This window comes from Coregonus clupeaformis, chromosome 11 (genome assembly GCF_020615455.1).
Source record: "Coregonus clupeaformis isolate EN_2021a chromosome 11, ASM2061545v1, whole genome shotgun sequence".
NCBI lineage: Eukaryota > Metazoa > Chordata > Actinopteri > Salmoniformes > Salmonidae > Coregonus > Coregonus clupeaformis.
In genome coordinates this window covers 48,404,373-48,428,412 of record NC_059202.1, presented here as the reverse complement: position 1 = coordinate 48,428,412, position 24,040 = coordinate 48,404,373, and the positions used below count along the sequence as shown (strand labels likewise).

Here is a 24,040-nt window from a genome sequence, read left to right as displayed (position 1 = left end):
TCTTATAAAATGAGCCCATTTAACAAGCTACACAACATTACCAAAAGTATGTGGACACCTACTCAACGAACATCTCATTCCAAAATCATGGGCATTAATATGGAGTTGGTACCCCCCCTTTGCTGCTATAACAGCATCCACTCTTCTGGGAAGACTTTACACTAGATGTTGGATGGGGTTGAGGTCAGGGCTCTGTGCAGGCCAATCAAGTTCTTCCACACCGATCTCGACAGACTATTTTTGTATGGACCTCGCTTTGTGCACGGGGGCATTGTCATGCTGAAAGAGGAAAGGGCCTTCCCCAAACTGTTGCCACAAAGTTGGAAGCACAGAATCGTCTAGAATGTCATTGTATGCTGTAGCGTTAAGATTTCCCTTCATTGGAACTAAGGGACCTAGCCTGAACCATGAAAAACAGCCCCAGACCATTATTCCTCCTCTAACAAACTTTGGTGCAGATAGCGTTCTCCTGGCATCCGCCAAACCCAGATTCGTCCGTCGGACTGTCAGATGGTGAAGCGTGATTCATCACTCCAGAGAACAAGTTTCCACTGCTCAAGAGTCCAATGGCAGCGAGCTTTATACCACTCCAGCCGACGCTTGGCATTGTGCATGGTGATCTTAGGCTTGTGTGCGGCTGCTCGGCCATGGAAACTCATTTCATGAAGCTCCCGACAAACAGTTATTGTGCCGACGTTGCTTCCAGAGGCAGTTTGGAACTCGATAGTGAGTGTTGCAACCGAGGACAGACGATTTGTACGCGCTACGCACTTCAGCACTCTGTGGTCCCGTTCTGTGAGCTTGTGTGGCCTACCACTTCACGGCTGAGCCGTTGTTGCTCCTAGACGTTTTCACTTCACAATAACAGAACTTACAGTTGACCGGGGCAGCTCTAGCAGGGCAGATATTTGATGAACTGACTTTTTGGAAAGGTGGCAACCTATGACAGTGCCACGTTGAAAGTCACTGAGCTCTTCAGTAAGGCCATTCTACAGCCAGTGTTGTCTATGGAGATTGCATGGCTGTGTGCTCGATTTTAAACACCTGTCAGCAACGGTTGTGGCTGAAATAGCTGAATCCACAAATTTGAAGGGGTGTCCACCAGTGGAGGCTGCTGAGGGGAGGACAGCTCATAATAATGGCCGGGATGGAGTGAATGGAATGGTATCAAACACGTTTTAGTTTTGTTTTCATGTGTTTGATACCATTCCATTCACTCCATTCCAACCATTCAACTCCATTCCAGCCATTATTATGAGCTGTCCTCCTCTCAGCAGCCTCAACTGGTGTCCACATACTTTTGTATATATAGTGTATCTTTGCTGAAAATGAAATATTGAGTATCTAAATTACCAGGTCAGCTTTCAACTCTGACTTGATCAAAGGAAACGGTCTGCCTGCTATTAGATGCTACAGACAGACAGACAGACACACAGACAGTCAGCCAGATGGACAGACAGATAGTCAACTAGTCTGCTCCTGGTGAGAGAACATGCTGGAGCATGCTGCTGCCTCCTGAACACTGGCAGGCTGGCCCATCAACATATCCACATCCACTCTGTCAGATCTAATCTTACATGTTTTATTTTTCCCTCTCTGTCTCGCTCTCTGTCTCGCTCTCTGTCTCGCTCTCTGTCACGCTCTCTCTCTCGCTCTCTGGCTCTCTCTCGCTCTCTCTCTGTGTCTGTCTCTCTGTCTGTCTCTTGCTCTCTCTCGGTCTGTCTGTCTGTCTCGCTGTCTGTCTGTCTCACTCACACACACACACACACACACACACACACACACGCACCCGCTACCCATCCAAATGTAGCCATACATCCCAGAGGCAAGCAGTAATACCCTGTCTGGCTACCGTGGAAACGGCTCGGAGGATGGATGGATGTCTCTATTAGATCTCCCCGAAGCACAAACACTGACACAAGATTGTGTGTGTGTGTGCGTGTTCGTGCGTGATGCAGGCTGGAGGAAGGAGCTGAACAACTTTGATTTTCTTCCATAAATCCCAGCAGATGAGGAAGAGGGATTGGGTCCTGTCAGGGCCAGCAGAAATTCAGCCTTATTTCTCATCCTGTCTGTCAGTCAGTGTCAAGAGTGGACTGAGGGGAGGAGCTCAGGGAGGAGAGAGCTGGACTTAAAGCAGGCAGTCTGGGATTCTGGAAGCTGTTCAATGGATATTTCAATTATTGATGTATACCAATTGATTCTTGGAGAATATAACCTACAGTAAGCTCCAAAAGTATTGTTTTGGCTCTGTACTCCAGCACTTTGGATTTGAAATGATACAGTGACTATGAGGTTAAAGTGCAGCGTTAATTTGAGGGTATATTCATCCATATCAGGTGAACCGTTTAGAAATTACAGAAGTTTTTGTACATAGTCCCCCCATTTTAGAGGACCATAAGTATTGGTACAAATTCACATATGTGTATTAAAGTAGTCAAAAGTTTAGTATTTGGTTCAATATTCCTAGCATGCAATGATTACATCAAGCTTGTGACTACAAACTTGTTGGATGCATTTGCTGTTTGTTTTGGTTGTGTTTCAGATTAGTTTGTGCCTGATAGAAATGAATGGTAAATAATGTATTGTGTCATTTTGGAGTCACTTTTATTGTAAATAAGAACAGAATATGATTTCTAAACACGTCTACATTAATGTGGATGCTACGATGATTATGGATAGTCCTGAATGAATCGTAAATAATGATGAGTGAGAAAGTTACAGACGCACAAATATCATACCTCAAAGACATGCTAACCTTTCACCATTACAATAACCGGTTAGAATGTTTTGGGGGGTATGATATTTATGCCTCATTATTTACCATTCATTTATATTGGGCACAAAATAATCTGAAACACAAGCAAAACAAACAGCAAATGCGTCCAACAAATTTGTAGAGTCACAAGCTTGATGTAGTCGTTGCGTGCTATGAATATGTCACCAAATACTTAAAGCTGTAATATGTAACTTTTTGGGCAAGGCGACCAAATTCACATAGAAATGTGAGTTAAAGATCTGTCATTCACATTGAAAGCAAGTATAAGAAGCAGTAGATCTGTTCTATATGCGCTATTTCTATGCTTCCCGTTCTTAAGTTTAATTTTAGAATCTTTTACTTTCAGTTTTGTACACAAGCTTCAAACAGCTGAAAATACAATATTTTTGTTTATTTGAAAAAATATATTTCACAGCGGTTTAGATGGTACAATGATTCTCTACATTGTTTGTTTTGTCACATAAACTTAAATTAGCAAACTATTAGAATTTTAGCAACCAGGAAATGGTAGAGCGATTTCTGCAATTGCACCTTTAACTTTGTACTACTTTAATACACATACTGTATAAGTGAATTTGTTCCAATACCCCTAAAATGGGGGGACTGTGCAAAATGTTTTGTAATTTCTCAACAGTCCACCCGATATGGATGAAAATATCCTCAAATTAAAGCTGACAGTCTGCATTTTAACCTCATATTCATTGTATAATTTCAATACTTTTGGAGTACCACTTTCTGTCTTTATCATAACCGAAAAGACAAGGTGTCATTACTATAGCCACATTCCTCAATTATGTACCAAAACAAGTGGCGGGGACCCGATTTTGTTGTTTTTTTGAATCACAGACTATAGCTTTAAACCAGGCTTTATGTGGACAAAGAGCCAGGGGAAAGGAAATCACACAAAGTGATTACAGCCTACCAGTGATATTACAAAAGAAACAGGATGAATCACACAGTTGATGAATCAATAAGATACTGTATAGTGGTTGAAGGTTGCTGGTTGACAAGACATTTGATCTACCCTGAGTACTCTATTGTTTTGCTTTCGAAGGCTAGATTCTAGTTTCAACCATGTAAACAAAGGAATCAAATAAAATTACATTAAATTGTATTAGTCACATGCTTCGTAAACAGGTATGGACAAACAGTGAAATGCTTACTTACGGGCCCTTCCCAACAATGCAGAGAGAAAGAAAATAGAGAAATAATAGAAAAGTTAAACACGTAATAATAGATACACAATGAGTAACGATAACTTGGCTATATACACGGGGTACCAGTTTCGAGTCGATGTGCAGGTATACAAGGTAATTTAGGTAGGTACAGTATGTACATATAACTAGGAATAAAGTGACAACCGAAGAGTGTACAGAGAATTGTATGTGTGGGGTACAGAGATGAGGTAGTCATTAAAAGATCATGTTAAACACTATTATTGCACACAGAGTGAGTCCATGCAAATTATTATGTGACTTGTTAAGCAAATGTATACTCCTGAATTTATTTAGGCTTGCCTTAAAAAAGGTGTTGAGTACTTATTGATTTCAGCTTTAAATTTTGAAGTAATTTTAAGTAAACATAATTCCACTTTGACATTATGGGGTATTATGTGTAGGCTAGTGACAAATCTCAATTTAATCCTTGTTAAATTCAGGCTGTAACACAACAAAATGTGGAAAAGGTCAAGGCATGTGAATATTTTCTGAAGCCACTGTAGGAATCATTTTACCAGCAAACTGTAGCCTTACAGCAGTCTCAGCCTCTAAATTAGAAGTTGCGTGCTTGGATGGGAAAGGTTTTATCTAACTATTATCTGACTCAGAATATGGTGATTGTTTGTCAAGCTGTTCTTTACAGTAGCCTACAACAATTCACTATCAGGAACACGATTCCTATTGACTTACTGCAGAACATGCTCCTTTTTGTTTGATTACGCTGCTTTGTTGATGATATAGCCCGGAGTCAGAGCTGTTGGCGCGTCTGGCTGGCAAGAATGATGAGGAAATATCAGGGCAAACAAATGCACAATGTTCAATCGTTCTATTACGATCTACTGAGTAGTGACGGGGTGAAAAATCGATACAGTTACATAAAGTAAAACATAACATAAAATATTATTTTGGACAATATTATATCGATTCTTTGACCCCAATTATCAATTTGTTTAAAAAAATATATATTCCATAAGTAGCGTTAGCTAACGCTAGTCGGCTGTACTTGCGCCAGAACTCCTGTATGTTTCATCCTATAGCTTGTTCTCCATCTTATTTTATTTCCACGACTGATCAAAACTCATTTTCTCATGCTGTCTCGTCTCTTTGCAGCAGACCTATAGTGAGCAATATGTTTGGAACGTAAAATTGCAATAAAATTGGTTATCGAATCACAATACATATAGAATCGTGAGTATTACTGATGGAAGTAAAGTATGCCCATATACAGTGCCTTCAGAAAGTATTCACACCCTTTGACCTTTTCCAAATTTTGTTGTGTTACAGCCTGAATTTAAATTGAGATTTTTTGTCACTGGCCTACACACAATACCCCATAATATCAAAGTGGAATTATGTATATATATATATATTTTTTTTTTTTACAAATTACTTACAAATTAAGGAAAAAAACCTAAAACAAATGGAGTTGCTTACCAAGAAAACAGTGAATATTCCTCAGTGGCCGAGTTACAGTTTTTCCTTAAATCTACAAGAAAATCCATGGCAAGACCTGAAAATGGTTGTCTAGCAATGATCAACAACCAATTTGACAGAGCTTGAAGAATTTTGAACCCGCGAGCAACTGTGGCCTCTCACGATGAGTTCAGATGTGTTGTGGCCCCCACCCCATCAAAGTTGCCCATACCTGATATAAGGAATAGGGTGCTATTTGGGACGCATCGCACACACTTCACAAACCACTTATCACCATAGGTAGTGAGTGGCCTTTTGATATGCAGCCAGGGGTGTCACTTTACTTTTCTAAGGAGAACTGAGAGAAAATATAGCCTAACAATACACAGACTGAGGGAGGGAGCAATTGGTTCCCAGTTATTGGAAAATATTTAAACTGAAAATAATTTTCAGAATTTTACTTTGGGGACACTGATGATATGGGATGTTTTTCAGTGTGAATGTTGGATGCCCACAGGAAAATAGTTAGACTTAGTAGGTACAACACAGCTTAATATCTACGGATATTGAGAATATACTGTAGCTTACTTTCTCATTCAGGCTTTTGAAATTTCACCAGTCATTAGGCTGCATGGTGTTTCCTCAGCCCCTCTTGGGTGGGGTGAGACCTGCTGTAGATTTGTGGGACTCAACTCTACACTCAACCAGGCTGCTAAGGTGCAGAGAGAAAATGTGAGCAGAACTTCGTTACAGTGAGAGCTGCTTACACCTCATTGGAAGAACCTCCCTCCCTCCTGGTTAAGTCCCTATAGAAAGAGCAACATCTTTTAAAATATCTTAACCTTTTCATCAAACCATTGAAATGTCATAGTTCTGTGGCATATATCAAAAGACAAAGTGACATTTTATTCATGACTGTGGAATTGGCTTGATCTTTAACACTTTTGTTGGAAAGAGCAAAGTGCTATTTCCCCAGAAGGAGTCTGGAGAAAGGGAAAGTGTTATTATTTTGTGGCTTGCTTCAAACAAGATGATTATTTGAGGTTTGAGCTGAAGAGAATAAATTATTTAGAAGCTCTGTGAGGAGTAACTTTAGGTCTTTACGTTTTTAGGGAAAGACCACAGAGTTTTAAAGATGCAGTCCAGGATCATAAGCACAACAAATTGGTAACATATTGCACAAATTGGATTTGTAAGATATCACACGAATTGCACAATTCATATGATATATCACACGAAATGAATGACGTAGTACACAATTGGATGACGTAGTACACAAAAAACGGGGACCCGTTTTGGCTCGTGAGCACCACTTTCAAAACTACTGTCTGAAATTGTACAAAAGATTGAGAGTGCATCTTTAATTCTAGCATCTTCTAAAACATGTATTGAAATTCTGTGAGTGCTGCTGGCTGGAACACTAATAACACACACACACAAACTCCTACCCAGATTCATGAGGTAATTTACCACAGGCACTCCATTCTGTGACAGACTGATCTATTATTTGAATGCCTGCTTGGTATCCTCACTGCTAAAGGCTGCTAATTGTTGAACAGTGATCCGTCTTAGACACTTATCTACTTCTATTCAACAACAGTCATTAACAGTGTAACGGTAGTTTACTAGAAGGAACATATCATCACAGACAGTCTGACAGGTGGGAGGTGGGAGGGAAAGAGGGAGAGTGAGGTGGGAGGCAGGGAGGGACTCATTTTTTCATGGCTCGCAATAAAATCACATTATTGAATTGCAATACATATAGAATCGTGAGAATCGCTATACATATCGTATCGGCGCCTAAGTATCGTGATAATATCGGCCCTGGCAATTCCCAGCCCTAGAAATTTGTGTTGTTGGGAGTTACGTTGAGTTATGCAGCCTTGAGGAGAGGAGTGTGGGGTCGTATGCAGAGTCATGAGGGCAAATACAAGGTGACACGATTGGCTTCTCTGATGCTTGTACACGTCTCCATCACCCTGCCCTGGTTATCCTTAGGGCTGTCTGGCGCTGACTAGCCCTGCTGTCTGTGGGGACCATGTTCAGTTAGCAAGCTTGGCACGGACACTGGCTGTCAGCAAAGCCTGTGCATGTGTCTGTGTGACTGACTGTATTACCCATTTCAGACAGAAGATGTTAAAAAAACAAAGGCAATGTTTATATCACCCCCTATTTACCCCTTTTATACATATCAGTAGGTAACTGGCAAATTGGGAGGGGTGGGGGCTGGAGGGTGTTGGTAACATACCTGTATGTGGGTTGAAAATGGCAGATTTGGGCACTAATAAGTGCCTAAATTAGAACGTAATGGCTGTACAGTAACATGCTATACATGACGTTAGAGCTCTGCGCTTCACAGCGCTGTATGGGTTTTGACTGACAACCGTTCTGAACTTGAGCAACACGCGCAATGAGAAGATGCCCCTATCCCTTCCGGTAATTGGGCAACTTTAGCAATTTTTGGTTGTCTGAGTGAGGGAAATGCTGTAAATTAAGATGCCTCTATGTATTTTGAAAGATGAGATGTTGAGGATTATAATAAATACCTCTTTGATGTCATACAAGCAAGACAAACACCCGTCCAAATGTGCACTTCACATCTCCAAATCATACATCTCATACAGTGTCAACGTTTATGATCACTGTGTTTGATGTACAGTTACAAGATGACATGGCGTCATACCCTGGGTTGTTCTGAACAGAATAAGCCTATGTTTGTTATTGTGAAGAAAATTAGCTGCCGCACACACACCTGAATGCACCCATGGCTCCATTCTATTGCCTTTTGAAAGGTAACACTGTAAGATCGTATTTTATAACTTAGCTAGTCATGTTGGCAATAGAACAAGCTTTCAAATCATTCCCACTTGACCCAGATTGTGGTTAATAATGGACTGTTTTTGGATTGTGTGATTGCAGGGTTGTGTTCCAAAACGAAACAACTACAAGTGTGCTTGCTCTAATTCCTCAACGGCACAGCTAGGAGAGCTCAAAAAAGTACCTTATAGTTGAAGACTCTTCTTTGAGTCATAAATGTGCATTGGAATTGCTTAGGAACTGTGCATACTTTGGAGAGGTGTGTGGCCACTTGGAGACGCCAGTTAGTTCTCTCACTCAAACCCTTGTCATTTTTTTTGTCTCATGCTGCACCTACCCCACATTTTCCAGGAATAGTCTTATCATGTTATTTAATGTATCCAGAGTATTTTCAGATTTCGTTATCAACAAATGCCACGAAAAGTACAGTAAATGTAAAATGCACATAAAATCAACAGTGTAATGTTTGGATTCAGTCTTGTGTCAGGTGAACTGTTGTGTACTCACCTTTTGGTTGTGTACTCACATTTTCCCATTATCTCCAAACCGTTCCCTTTCAATTGCTACCATGGTTATGCATTTTAATTTCTTCTGTAATAAACATTTCAATTTAGCCCTATCCATGCTATTTCAGTATCCTATAATATAAGGAGCTTACGAACTCAAACCTATTGCTCAGCCGATGTTTAGAGTTTGTTTTAATAATACTGAGTGTGCAGGTAGCAAGTCACATTTTTATATAGAATGCAATCCGGTATAAACCCTGCCAGTTCTAGAACGGAAGCAAAACAAATACAGGATCTGGCCTTGCTGCGAACAAGAGAGTCGAGCCGAGTAAGTGTCCTATTTGAAGCCTCCTTAGGTAGGCCTAGGTCAAATCAAATTGTATTGGTCACATACACAAATCTAGCAGATGTTATTGCGGGTGTAGCGAAATGCTTGTGTTCATAGCTCCAACAGTGCAGTAGTATCTAACAATTCACAACAATGCACACAAATCTCAAAGTAAAAGAATGGAATTAAGAAATATATAAATATTAGGACGAGCAATGTCGGAATGGCATTGACTAGAATACAGTATACACACATGTGTACGCCGTGATGGATACACCGCGATGTGTACGCCGAGGATCTTGAAGCTAAGCAAAACAGAGTGAGTTTTTAAAGTGTTAGGCTGCGTCCCAACTGGCACCCTATTCCCTTTATAGTGCACTACTTTTGCTCTGGTCAACACTTAAAGTGTTAGTGTAGCACCGCTCCAAGGCAATTGAGTGAGAAACACATAATTACCAGTTGCTAGGTCGAGATGCTTGCAGCTAACTTTTAATTGCATTGCGTATATGAGGTGTGCTGTGCCGTGGAGAAGGTTTGAGTTCACCGAGACTAGAGTCATCACCTCAGTCAGCACTGCTCAGCTCCGCATTGCCTTGTCTTCCTGGAGACACCACTAATTAAGAAGCATTGCGAGAGAGACTGAGACTGACTAGCTGTTAGGGTGAAATCTTTTCTTATACTAAAATGAACAGACGGTGAACAGACATTTTATTTTCAGGTAATTGAGAAACAGTGTGGAATTAGCAAATATACTACAAACTAAGATATCCAGAAACTGCCCTCTCCAAATAGAAATCCTCGATCACGCTTGTAGGCGATGTCATTGCGACGTTGGCTAGCTATGCTAATATGCAGAAACACGTCATCGAGTCTAACGGTCGTCTCGCGCCGAACTGCGCATGTGCAGGCCGTCCAATCAAAGGCACTCCTTCGATATAAAGTTGTTTTTGACGGAAATGAAAATGTGTCAGTTTGTCACATTCACAAGGTTGGAATAATAACATGTTTAGCTACGCAAGACATTGGCTCGAATCTAGGTTTTGGCTTTAGATTTGGAGAAAATTAACAACTAAGGAAGAATTTTTCAATTCTCCCATTGACTCCCCAAACCCCTGTCTGGTCTGTCGAGTCTGCTTCGCAAAGTGTTCCCGGAAGTATGGCGATGTTGGGCCTCTGGGTTTAGAAACTCTGTGGAATTAGTCTACAAATTGTGAGCAAATGTGTGATTTGGGGTCTATTTTGGTTCTAAAATGTCCAAACTCGGTCTTAGATTTAAATAACAGGTCTATTTATTGTCAATTTCTACCCCCATTGCCTTTTAGATTAGGTCAATAGTCAAACCAATTAGGCTGTGTTTACACAGGAAGCCCAATTCTGACATTTTTTCCACTAATTGATCTTTTGACCATTCACATCATATATTTTCACATCAGATCTTTTTCAGAGCTGATCTGATAGGTCAAAAATATCAGAATTGGGCTGCCTGTGTAAACTCAGCCTTAGACACAGAGCCAGTCTATTACTCCTTTAAGTAGACATAACATGTATTATATTACAAGGCATTCAATCTGGAAAACTGTTATCTAAATTAGTGTGTTTGTTGTGTACTTACCAACTATTTCCAGGTTGTTGTGGACACTAACAGCCTATACCAGATGGCATGTTTCTCTGTGTCTCCTGTAATCTCCCTCAATGAGACACAGGTGTGGTGGTAGTCTCCACTGTAGATCTCCTGAGTTATATTATTTATATATTATTTATATTATTATTATTATATTATTTATATTTATTTATCTGAGTTCCGACTGCTCTCCTTGTTCACAGACCAGTGTTTGTATTTACCTTGAGGCTTCCTGCCTTCCCTCTTTGCACCTTGTCCCAAATACTCTGAGCTATCTATCGATTGAGAGAGCAGTATGCTATTGATATCATTCTCTATTTCACATCCTTGTGTATAGCATTGTTTGAGCACTAAGCCGGGTTCGAGAAATAGGACAAATCTAATACAACAAAAAACTGTGATTGTGAAATGGTTTGAAGAATTCAAGGTCCAGGCACACACTAAAAGCAAAGCTGTGTTTGTTGTGAAAGCTAAACACTATAACCTTATCTGAGAGCAGAGAGCGAGTGTGTCTGTGTGTGTGTATGTGTGTGTCTGCGTGCATGCAGAAGAATTCTGTTGGTGATTTTATTATGGACCAGTCAAGTGTGAAGTCATACTTACTTAAACACATAAGGATATTAAAGGATCAGAGAGGCTAGCGGTATTTCGCACAAAGCTTTCAAATAAATAAACACAGAAAAGTCCTGGTTAGCTTTTTAAGCTGCAATGCTGGCCTAGGACGAATGGCATCTGCTCTGTTAGTGATGGGGGAAAAAATCAATAGGGATATTACTTTTGACGATATACCGTATCGTTTTGACAATATCGCAATATTATTTTTGTACTAGTTGGCTGTACCTGTAACAAAACTCCAGTATTTTTCCTTCATAGCTATCTTCTTTTTAAATAGGGAGCCAATTTGTTTTCAGCACTTTTATTTCCATGACTGATCAAAACTCGTTCTCATGGCTCTCTCTTGTCCCTCTGCAGCAGACATATGGTGATCAATATGTTTGGGACATCAATTCGCAATAAAATCACAATATCAAATCACAATACATATAGAATCGTGGAAATCGCAATACATATCATATCAGCACCTAAGTATCGTGATAATATCGTATCGTGAGTTCCCCGCCCTACTCTCAGTATATAACCTTGTCTCCTATTGTCATTGTCACCCCAAACACTGTTGGCAAAACAGCCCCAAAGTATCTGGGACCAGGTAGATGTCTGTTATAGCAGCATGCATGGAGCTCTTGGTTGTGCAATCACTTAGGAGCAGGCCTGGGATTCCCATTAAGATGTTTACTATGCAGGAGGCAAAGGTAGGGGCTGAGTGAGGATCTATATACTGTACAGTAGAGGTCTCCTGGGCTTCTTATCCACCAGGGTCCCATGTAACACTCTCTCACACACACACACACACACACACACAAAGGAGAGAGATGATGCCATGCCACCAGCAGCAGCTCCCAGCTCCCTGTATGTTTATCAGTGCACATTAAAGCTAGTCTCTAATGGTCTTGTGTGTGTGTGTCTGTGTGTCTGTGTGTCTGTGTGTCTGTGTGTCTGTGTGTCTGTGTGTCTGTGTGTCTGTGTGTGTGTGTGTGTGTGTGTGTGTGTGTGTGTGTCTCTAATGGTCCATCTGAGACTTGGTAGTCTCCACACTGCAGTATCTACATGCTGCAGTCTAGATCCTCTTCCTCATAGAGTTCATCCCAAATGGCACCATATTGTTTATATAGCGCACTAGTTTTGACCAGAAACAATAGGGCTGTATAGGGAATGCTATTATAGGGTGCCGTTTGGCATGCAGCCCTATTCCCTGAGACTTAGCAGAGGCTGAATTAGCCCACAGGCTGCTATAACTCCCACCTCTGTTAGAGTTTAACTACCATGCAGATATGATACCCTCAACGGGTTTATTGTCTGTGTCCTAAATAGCACCCTATACCCTATATAGTGCATTACTTTTGACTAGAGCCCTGGTCAAAAGAAGTCCAATACATAGGGAAGAGGGTGCAATTTGGGAGGGAGCCATTGTGTTTTAGTTTTATGGGATTATTATTTATGGCAAGCATTATGTCAGGCATACCTTACCTCTGCAATATACTGGCCACCTGAGAGGAGCTCCTCACTAAGAAGAGACAAGGATGTGTCCTAAATGTGCATTCAGTTGTAGAACTGACTAGGTATCCCCCTTTCCTTTTAAATGGCGCCCTATTCCCTATATCCCTCAAATTTAACTCTGGACCTCAAAGCCAGTTCCACTGCTTTTTTAAATTGTTCCTCTCTAACCAGGGACTGATTTAGACCTGGGACACCAGGTGGGTGCAATTAATTACAGTGGGGAAAAAAAGTATTTAGTCAGCCACCAATTGTGAAAGTTCTCCCACTTAAAAAGATGAGAGAGGCCTGTAATTTTCATCATAGGTACACGTCAACTATGACAGACAAATTGAGAATAGTTTTTCCAGAAAATCACATTGTAGGATTTTTTATGAATTTATTTGCAAATTATGGTGGAAAATAAGTATTTGGTCACCTACAAACAAGCAAGATTTCTGGCTCTCACAGACCTGTAACTTCTTCTTTAAGAGGCTCCTCTGTCCTCCACTCGTTACCTGTATTAATGGCACCTGTTTGAACTTGTTATCAGTATAAAAGACACCTGTCCACAACCTCAAACAGTCACACTCCAAACTCCACTATGGCCAAGACCAAAGAACTGTCAAGGGACACCAGAAACAAAATTGTAGACCTGCACCAGGCTGGGAAGACCGAATCTGCAATAGGTAAGCAGCTTGATTTGAAAAAATCAACTGTGGGAGCAATTATTAGGAAATGGAAGACATACAAGACCACTGATAATCTCCCTCGATCTGGGGCTCCATGCAAGATCTCACCCCGTGGGGTCAAAATGATCACAAGAATGGTGAGCAAAAATTCCAGAACCACACGGGGGGACCTAGTGAATGACCTGCAGAGAGCTGGGACCAAAGTAACAAAGCCTACCATCAGTAACACACTACGCCGCCAGGGACTCAAATCCTGCAGTGCCAGACGTGTCCCCCTGCTTAAGCCAGTACATGTCCAGGCCCATCTGAAGTTTGCTAGAGTGCATTTGGATGATCCAGAAGAGGATTGGGAGAATGTCATATGGTCAGATGAAACCAAAATAGAACCTTTTGGTAAAAACTCAACTCGTTGTGTTTGGAGGACAAAGAATGCTGAGTTGCATCCCAAGAACACCATACCTACTGTGAAGCATGGGGGTGGAAACATCATGCTTTGGGGCTGTTTTTCTGCAAAGGGACCAGGACGACTGATCCGTGTAAAGGAAAGAATGAATGGGGCCATGTATCGTGAGATTTTGAGTGAAAACCTCCTTCCATCAGCAAGGGCATTGAAGATGAAACGTGGCTGGGTCTTTCAGCATGACAATGATCCCAAACACACCGCCCGGCAACGAAGGAGTGGCTTCGTAAGAAGCATTTCAAGGTCCTGGATTGGCCTAGCCAGTCTCCAGATCTCAACCCCATAGAAAATCTTTGGAGGGAGTTGAAAGTCTGTGTTGCCCAGCGACAGCCCCAACACATCACTGCTCTAGAGGAGATCTGCATGGAGGAATGGGCCAAAAAAACAGAAACAGTGTGTGAAAACCTTGTGAAGACTTACAGAAAACGTTTGACCTGTGTCATTGCCAACAAAGGGTATATAACAAAGTATTGAGAAACTTTTGTTATTGACCAAATACTTATTTTCCACCATAATTTGCAAATAAATTCATAAAAAATCCTACAATGTGATTTTCAGGATTTTTTTTTTCATTTTGTCTGTCATAGTTGACGTGTACCTATGATGAAAATTACAGGCCTCTCTCATCTTTTTAAGTGGGAGAACTTGCACAATTGGTGGCTGACTAAATACTTTTTCCCCCACTGTATCAGGCAGAATAGAAAACCAGACCTCATATGGTAAGAGTTGAATACCCCTGCCCTATATAGTACACTACACTACCATAGGGCTCTGTTCAAAAGTAGTGCACTATGCAGGGAATAGAGTGCCATTTAGGACGCAGGCAAAATATGGTTTTAGAGGTTGTTCCAGCACACAGGCGGTGAGGGAATATTTGGCTCCATCAGCAGCTCGGTTTATTATCGGTCAGTGAAATGAGGTACTATGGATGGTATATAGGCCTAGATTTGATGTATCTCACATTCTTACTGCAGAGGATGGAAAGGCTGCTGTGTAGAATTAGTGGGTTGGTTCCGAGCTGAAACACTGTATAGATTATATAGTAGCCACTACTCTTAAACCATTGGATACCGTCTACCACAGCGCCCTTCGCTTTATTACAGGTGACAGTTTTAATACTCATCACTGCATCCTGTATCAGAAGGTTGGCTGGACCTCACTAAAGTCCCATAGATCACTTCATTACTCGCTTCTTGTTTACAAAGCTCTGCTCCACAAGCTTCCAACATACCTCACTTCCCTGTTGAAATATAAAAATATGAGATACCAAACCAGTTCGCAGGGTTGGTTAACTCTTGAGTTCCCGCTTGTCTCCACAAAGTTTGGTAAATCCACCTTTTAGTTTTAATGCACCTCAGTAATGGAATACCTTACAAAACAAATTACAAATTCCCTGGTGCTGATCAGGCAGTTTAAAACTCTGTTGTAAAATGAGTTTGTGCAATTGTTTCAATTGACTATTATACTGTAACTTATTGTAATATCCTGATGTAATGTATTTATAGCTGTCTTGTAGTTTTTATCTTTTTTTGTTGTGTTGATGGATTTTTTTCCCTCAGGGCACCATTGCAAATAAGACACTGGTCTCAATTGGGCTCCACTGAATAAATAAAAGTAAATAAGAAGAGACAGCCTATTGCTGTGGTGCATGATCAGGTTGTATTGGACGAGGCTATCCATAGGGGCCAGAGCACTGCCTCAGTCGCCTCATAGAAAGACTTTCAAACCCTCACTGGCTTGATCCTCCATTGAGGATCCATCCGCCATTCATCCAAGCATACACACGAATAGGGTGTCATTTCAGACACAGCTGCTTTAAAGTTCCTTGTGTTCACTTGCCTTCTTCCCAGGTTAACACAAGGATGTGGCTTATTGGGTTCCTCAGGGAGCAGTACCACAACTGTTCTTCAAAAGCTCAGAGGTTCAAAGGAATGGATATTCTTAGTTCTAACGTGTCTCTGTGCCTTAGAGGATTTCTTAAAAGTCACAGTATGCAGTCCACAATACTTTCACAACTTCAAGTTTGGAATAAAAAATCAAAACTGCTTTTGACTTTTTTGTCTGATTTAGGGGTTTACTGTACAGTATTGGACAATAATTATTTCATATGTGAATTTTGACTTGTGTGTGGGCCTGCTTAAAGTGACTTCTGGGAAAGGATAAGCTTATTGTGATGACCTCTAATTAGATTTGAGATACTTCAGTAAAAATGTATACTCTATTAGAAGAAGAAAAAAAGAACTGTGTTAAGTGAGACTAGGCATTGGTCTGAAGCCGAAAAAGAAAGGAAATTCACAAGCACCACAATGCCTTCTCCACCCATGCTCTACCAAGGTTTTCCAGCACACAGCTTTGACCTACTACAGTAGCTATGTTGGTATTGTACTTTAAACTATGTGTAGGCAGGTTGCTTAGGATTCAAACCTTCTCAAACAGCCTACTTCATACTCTTAGAGGAGGTGCTTCCACAATAATGGGCCCTGATACTACACAACGAGCAATGAGGAAGTGAATCGCAGCTGGGGTAAGTTTCTCAAAAACAAGCCAAATCACACAAAAAGTGTCTGGACCCTTCTATAACAGCCAATTTACATAAAAAATAGAGATTTACTTTAGAAATGGGAAAATTCTGTGTAAAAGTTATTGGCACCAGTGCCACCAGGGGAAATGTTAGTATGGAGCCCTGGTGCTTGTCCAACATGATGTACATCTCCAGAGAATTCATACCCAGGCAGAATTCCTGGCAGGCCTACTCTTAATGATGTAGAATGTTATGGTGTTGCTTAGGAGGTGTAAGGTTGTAACATTCTTCTATAGCTCACCCCTCAGGGATGTGACACCGAGCGTTAGTGACATTTGGTGTTAGTGTGTCTTGGCCTCCATTATTGTTAATGAGAAGCATCTATGTTTGAGGATTGACAGCAGAAAGAGATCTAGGGCACATGTCCCAAATGGCACCCTATTCCCTATATAGTAGTGCACAACTTTTGACTAGGGCCATGTGAATAAAGGGCTATTACAGACCTACCACCATTCAGAGCTGCAGGTTGACGTGGCGAAGAAAATGACAGTGTGTATAAGAGGTGGTGCATGGATGTGTTTATTTCAGCCACAGATGAAGATGTCTGTAAATAGCATATGGTAACGGCTCTGCCAACACACTTGGCACAGCCTGGGAAAGAGACAGAATTTGTTGGCGTGCCTACATATTAATACGCAGTTGATTTTATATCTGTACCTCATGCAGATACGAAGCTACTGGAAATGTGGTTAATTAGCTATTGAATAGTAGACTATTCCAGGTAGTTATTGAACAGTAGGCCTATTGAAGATTCATATTTGGCTACTTCACTTTCTTTATTTTACTGTTACAACAGTTAAACAGGGGCCTGTTTGTCCTATACAGCTTTTTAGCAGAAAGGTGAAGTAGCCTATGTGTATAATGTTCATGTTCTCAGTCAGTTGTTCAGTTCTCAGTCAGATAGTGGTGGGTCTGATAGGCCAGTAGTGGGTCTGATAGCCCAGTGGTGGGTCTGATAGCCCAGTGGTGGGTCTGATAGCCCAGTGGTGGAGGAGTATGAGGAAAAGGATGGCTAATCTTAATGGTTTCTATAAAGACATGTTGTCAGTGTAAAAAGGATGACATGAGAAGCTCACTCTGCCTGAGTGTCTCTCTCCCACTCACCCTTCGCTAGCTACTACATTAGTGAATTCATGTTTGTCAAGCCAAAGGGTGTGGGAGGGGAAAGGGGGCTGAAAGACATACAGTGCTGTCACCTAAATGTTATGCTTGGATTGAGAGGGGAGAATATACATCACTGTGCCAAATCATGCAAGGACATGATAGGGGGTACTTTATCACCGTGGGTGAAGTGGTACATGATATCTGTGCTAGGGACAGTAGGTGATGGGGCTGCAAAGGCCTATTTACTGTACAATGAAGTCAATGGGCTGGATTCACCCAAAAATGGAGATGCATTAATCAGGTAATGAATGTGACTTCACTAAACGCTAGAGACATTAATTAGCATGGTACACTTTGGGGAGAGCCATTACAAGTTCAAGGACCTCTCGCTTTCTCTCTCTCTCAATTACTTTCCCCCCAATTTCAATTGCTTAATTGCATGTACATATTGCCTAAGCTCTCTCTCGCTCTCTCTCGCTCATGAAGTTACTTTTAGCTTTTTCTGTCCATATTTTATGCCACATTTTAAAGCCTTAGCCTATGACTCAGTCAGCTGTTAGCAGTGGCAACAACCATGAACATGCATTGTGATTCACTACAGCCACATACCTTACATAGACCATAAACACCATTACCCATTTTATAGGTGCCTTTATTTTCCCCAAGCTGTAAAGCCTTGTTTCCACTAATAAGCTATTTATACCAACAGGCTTGTGTGGGTGACAGTTTCAATAAAGTTTATATAGACACATATAGGGCTGGGAATTGCCAGGGACCTCACAATATGATATTATCATGATACAGTGCCTTGCAAAAGTATTCGTCCCCCTTGGCGTTTTTCCTATTTTGTTGCATTACATATCTGTAATTTAAATTGATTTTTATTTGTATGTCATGTAATGGACATACACAAAATAGTTCAAATTGGTGAAGTGAAATGAGAAAAATGTTGTTGTTTCAAAAAATTATAACTAATCAATAACGGAAAAGTGGTGCGTGAATATGTATTCACCCTCTTTGCTATGAAGCCCCTAAATAAGATCTGGTGCAACCAATTTCCTTCAGAAGTCACATAATTAGTTAAATAAAGTCCACCTGTATGCAATCTAAGTGTCACATGATCTGTCACATGATCTCAGTATATATACACCTGTTCTGAAAGGCCCCAGAGTCTGCAACACCACTAAGCAAGGGGTACCACCAAGCAAGCGGCACCATGAAGACCAAGGAGCTCTCCAAACAGGTCAGGGACAAAGTTGTGGAGAAGTACGGATCAGGGTTGGGTTATAAAAAAATATCTGAAACTTTGAACTTCCCACGGAGCACCATTAAATCCATTATTAAAAAATGGAACGAATATGGCACCACAACAAACCTGCCAAGAGAGGGCCACACACCAAAACTCACGGATCAGGCAAGGAGGGCATTAATCAGAGAGGCAACAAAGAGACCAAAGATAACCCTGAAGGAGCTGCAAAGCTCCACAGCGGAGATTGGAGTATCTGTCCATAGGACCACTTTAAGCCATACACTCCACAGAGCTGGGCTTTACGGAAGAGTGGCCAGAAAAAAGCCATTGCTTAAAGAAAAAAATTAGCAAACACGTTTGATGTTCTCCAAAAGGCATGTGGGAGACTCCCCAAACATATGGAAGAAGGTACTCTGGTCAGATGAGACTAAAATTGAGCTTTTTGGCCATCAAGGAAAACGCTATGTCTGACGCAAACCCAACACCTCTCATCACCCCGAGAACACCATCCCCACAGTGAAGCATGGTGGTGGCAGCATCATGCTGTGGGGATGTTTTTCATCGGCAGGGACTGGGAAACTGGTCAGAATTGAAGGAATGATGGATGGCACTAAATACAAGGAAATTCTTGAGGGAAACCTGTTTCAGTCTTCCAGAGATTTGAGACTGGGACGGAGGTTCACCTTCCAGCAGGACAATGACCCTAAGCATACTGCTAAAGCAACACTCGAATGGTTTAAGGGGAAACATTTAAATGTCTTGGAATGGCCTAGTCAAAGCCCAGACCTCAATCCAATTGAGAATCTGTGGTATGACTTAAAGATTGCTGTACACCAGCGGAACCCATCCAACTTGAAGGAGCTGGAGCAGTTTTGCCTTGAAGAATGGACAAAAATCCAGTGGCTAGATGTGCCAAGCTTATAGAGACATACCCCAAGAGACTTGCAGCTGTAATTGCTGCAAAGGGTTGCTCTACAAGGTATTGACTTTGGGGAGGTGAATAGTTATGCATGCTCAAGTTTTCTGTTTTTTTGTCTTATTTCTTGTTTGTTTCACAATAAAAAATATTTTGCATCTTCAAAGTGGTAGGCATGTTGTGTAAATCAAATGATACAAACCCCCAAAAAATACATTTTATTTCCAGGTTGTAAGGCAACAAATTAGGAAAAATGCCAAGGGGGGTGAATACTTTTGCAAGCCACTGTACTTACATTTTTTACATTTTAGTTAGCAGATGCTCTTATCCAGAATGACTACAGTTCATATTAAGATAGCTAGGTGGGATGACCTCATATCACAGGCATAGTAAGTACACCTTTCTTCAATAAAGTAGGGCGGCAGGTAGCTTAGTGGTTAAGACCGTTGTGCCAGTAACCGAAAGGTCGCTCGTTCTAATCCCCGAGCCGACTAGGTGAAAATCTGTCTGTGCCCTTGAGCAAGGCACTTAACCCTAATTGCTCCTGTAAGTTTCTCTGGATAAAAAGAAAATAATAATAATAGCTATCAGCAAAGTCAGAGCTGGGGTGGGGGGAGTCAAGTGTTGGTTCAGGAATTAAATGTTTTATACATACTGAACAAAAATGTAAACGCAACATGCAACAATTTCAACTATTTTACTAAGTTACAGTTCATATAAGGAAATCAGTCAATTGAAATTAAATAGGCCCTAATCTATGGATTTCACATGACTGGGAAGGGGCGCAGCCATGGGTGGGCCTGGGAGGGCATAGGCCCACTGTAGTAGAAATTCTAATCAATAATGAGGAGAGACAAGGTCACCCACTGGGGAGCCAGGCCCAGCCAATCAGGAATAGTTTTTCCCCACTAAAGGGCTTTATTACAGACAGAAACACTCCTCAGTTTCATCAGCTGTCTGGGTGGCTGGTCTCAGACGATCCCGCAGGTGAAGAAGTCGGAAGTGGAGGTCCTGGTCTGGCGTGGTTACACGTGGTCTGCGGTTGTGAGGTCGGTTGGACGTACTACCGAATTCTCTAAAACGAAGTTGGAGGCAGCTTATGGTAGAGAAATGAACATTAAATTATCTTGCAACAACTCTGGTGGACATTGCTGCAGTCAACATGCCAATTACATGCTCCCTCAAAACTTGGGACATCTGTGGCATTGTGTTGTGTGACAAAACTGCACATTTTAGAGTGGCCTTTTATTGTACCCAGCACAAGGGGCACCTGTGTAATGATCATGCTGTTTAATCAGCTTCTTGACATGCCACACCGTTCAGGTGGATGGATTATCTTGGCGAAGGAGAAATGCTCACTAACAGGGATGTTAACTAATTTGTGTACAGAATTGGAGAGAAGTAAGCTTTTTGTGCATATGGAACATTTCTGGGATCTTTTATTTCAGCTCATGAAAGATGGCACCAACACTTTACATATTGTGTTTATGTTTTTGTTCAGTGTGTGTGTGTGTGTGTGTGTTTGTGTGTGTGTCACCAAATCTTAACCCATTTAACAGTTATGGGATATTCTGGAGTGGCGCCTGAGACATCGTTTTCCACCACCATCAACAAAACACCAAATTATGGAATTTCTCATGAAAAAATGGTGTCACATCCCTCCAGACACTTGTAGAATCTGTGCCAAGGCACATTGAAGCTGTTCTGGCAGCTCGTGGTGGCCCAACGCCCTATTAAGACACTTTATGTTGGTGTTTCCTTTATTTTGGCAGTTACCTGTATATTGTAATGTACATTACATTACCAAAAGCTTGTCGAACGTCTCATTCCAAAATGGGCATAAATATGGAGTTGGTCCCCCCTTTGCTGCTAGAACTGCCTTCTCTCATCTGGGAAGGCTTTCCACTAGATGTTGGAACATTGCTGCGGGGACTTGCTTCCATTCAGCCGCAAGAGCATTTGTGAGGTCGGGCACTGATGTTAGGCGATTAGGCCTGGCTCGCAGTCGGCGTTCCAATTCATACCAAAGGTGTTCGGTGGGGTTGAGGTCAAGGCTTTGTGCAGGCCAATCAAGTTCTTCCACACCAATCTCGACAACCATTTCTGTATGGTCTTCACTGGAACTTCACTGGAACTAAGGGACCTAGCCCGTACCATGAAAAACAGCCCCAGACCATTATTCCTCCTCCACCAAACTTTACAGTTGGCACTATGCATTGGGGCAGGTAGCGTTCTCCTGGCATCCGCCAATCCTAGATTTATCCGTCGGACTGCCAGATGGTGAAGCGTGATTCATCACTCCAGAGAACGTGTTTCCACTGCTCCAGAGTCCAATGGCGGCAAGCTTTACACCACTCCAGCCAACTCTTGGCATTGCGCATGGTAATCTGTGGCTGCTTGGGCATGGAAACCCATTTCATGAAGCTTCTGGCGAACAGTTGTTGTGCTGACGTTGCTACCAGAGGCAGTTTCAGCACTCAGCGGTCCCGTTCTCTGACCTTGTGTGGCCTACCGCTCCGCGGCTGAGCCGTTGTTGCTCCTAAACGTTTCCACTTTACAATAACAGCACTTAAAGTTGACCGGGGCAGCTCTGGCAGGGCAGACATTTTGACGAACTGACTCAGTAAGGCCATTTTACTGCCAATGTTTGTCTTTGGAGATTGCATGGCTGTGTGCTCGATTTTATACACGGGTCAGCAACGGGTGTGGCTGAAATAGCTGAATCCACTAATTTGAAGGGGTGTCCACATACTTTTGTATATACAGTGCATTCCACATTTTGTTATGTTACAGCCTTATTCTAAAATTGATTAAATTAAATTATTTCCTCATCAATCTACAGACAATACCCCATAATGACAATGCGAAGACAGGTTTTTAGACTACCTTATTTATATAAGTATTCAGACCCTTTGCTATGAGACTCAAAATTGAGCTCAGGTGCATCCTGTTTCCATTGATCATCCTTGAGATGTTTCTACAACTTGATTGGAGTCCACCTGTGGTAAATTAAATTGATTGGACATGATTTGGAAAGGCACATAGCTGTCTATATTGAAGGTCCCCAAGAACACAGTGGCCTCCATCATTCTTAAACGGAAGAAGTTTGGAACCACGAAGACCCTTCCTAGAGCTGGCCGCCTGACCAAACTGAGCAATTGGGGCAGAAGGGCCTTGGTCAGGGAGGTGATCAAGAACCCGATGGTCACTCTGACAGAGCTCCAGAGTTCCTCTGCGGAGATGTGAGAACCTTCCAGAAGGACAACCATCTCTGCAGCACTCCACCAATCAGGCCTTTATGGTAGAGTGGCCAGACGGAAGCCACTCCTCAGTAAAAGGCACATGACAGCCCGCTTGGAGTTTGCCAAAAGGCACCTAAAGGACTCTGACTATGAGAAACAAGATTCTCTGGTCTGATGAAACCAAGATTGAACTCTTTGGCCTGAATGCCAAGCATCACATCTGGAGGAAACCTGGCACCATCCCTATGGTGAAGCGTGGTGGTGGCAGCATCATGCTGTGGGGTTGTTTTTCAGCGGCAGGGACTGGGAGACTAGTCAGGATCGAGGGAAAGATGAACGGAGTATAGTACAGAGAGGTCCTTGATGAAAACCTGCTCCAGAGCGCTCAGGACCTCAGACTGGGGCGAAGGTTCACCTTCCAACAGGACAACGACCCTAAGCACACAGCCAAGACAACGCAGGAGTGTTGTCTAAAAACCTGTTTTTGCTTTGTCATTATGGGGTATTGTGTATGAGGGGAAAAAAACGATGTAATCAATTTTAAAATAAGGCTGTAACATAACAAAATGTGGAAAAAGTCAAGGGGTCTGAATAGTTCAATATGAGCGTGAGCTCTAAGTCCCTGTCATCAGCTTATTATCAGTAAGGCCATGTAATAGACCTTATTTGTGGACCTGAGGCTTTAGGTCAGACAATAACTATTTACAATAATGAGTGATACAGTCAATCACCAATTCAACATTCTCCTTAATTAAGTAAATAGCAGATATGTGACATTAATCTTTGAATTGAGATGTTGTATTCTAGGTAGGACCATTATTAAAGAGAGGGTCTGTGTCTCAAATGGAGCCCTATTCCCTTTATAGTGCATTCCTTTTGACCATATCCTGATTGGGCCCTGGTCAAAAGTAGTCCACTATGTAGAATAGGGTGACATTGGAAATATAGGATGACGCAGAGAGACGTTGGAAATGTATAATGATGGATTGCCGTATTGTGGTCCTTGTTGTTCCTCTGAGGGACT

At 41.7% G+C, this 24,040-nt stretch overlaps 1 protein-coding gene across 1 annotated transcript in view; it reads left to right on the top strand.

The window, feature by feature from the left end:
- The window catches only part of LOC121577369 (transmembrane protein 263-B), a 43,932-nt gene that overhangs the window by 17,686 nt on the left and 2,206 nt on the right, over positions 1-24,040 (top strand). The window lies entirely within an intron of this gene.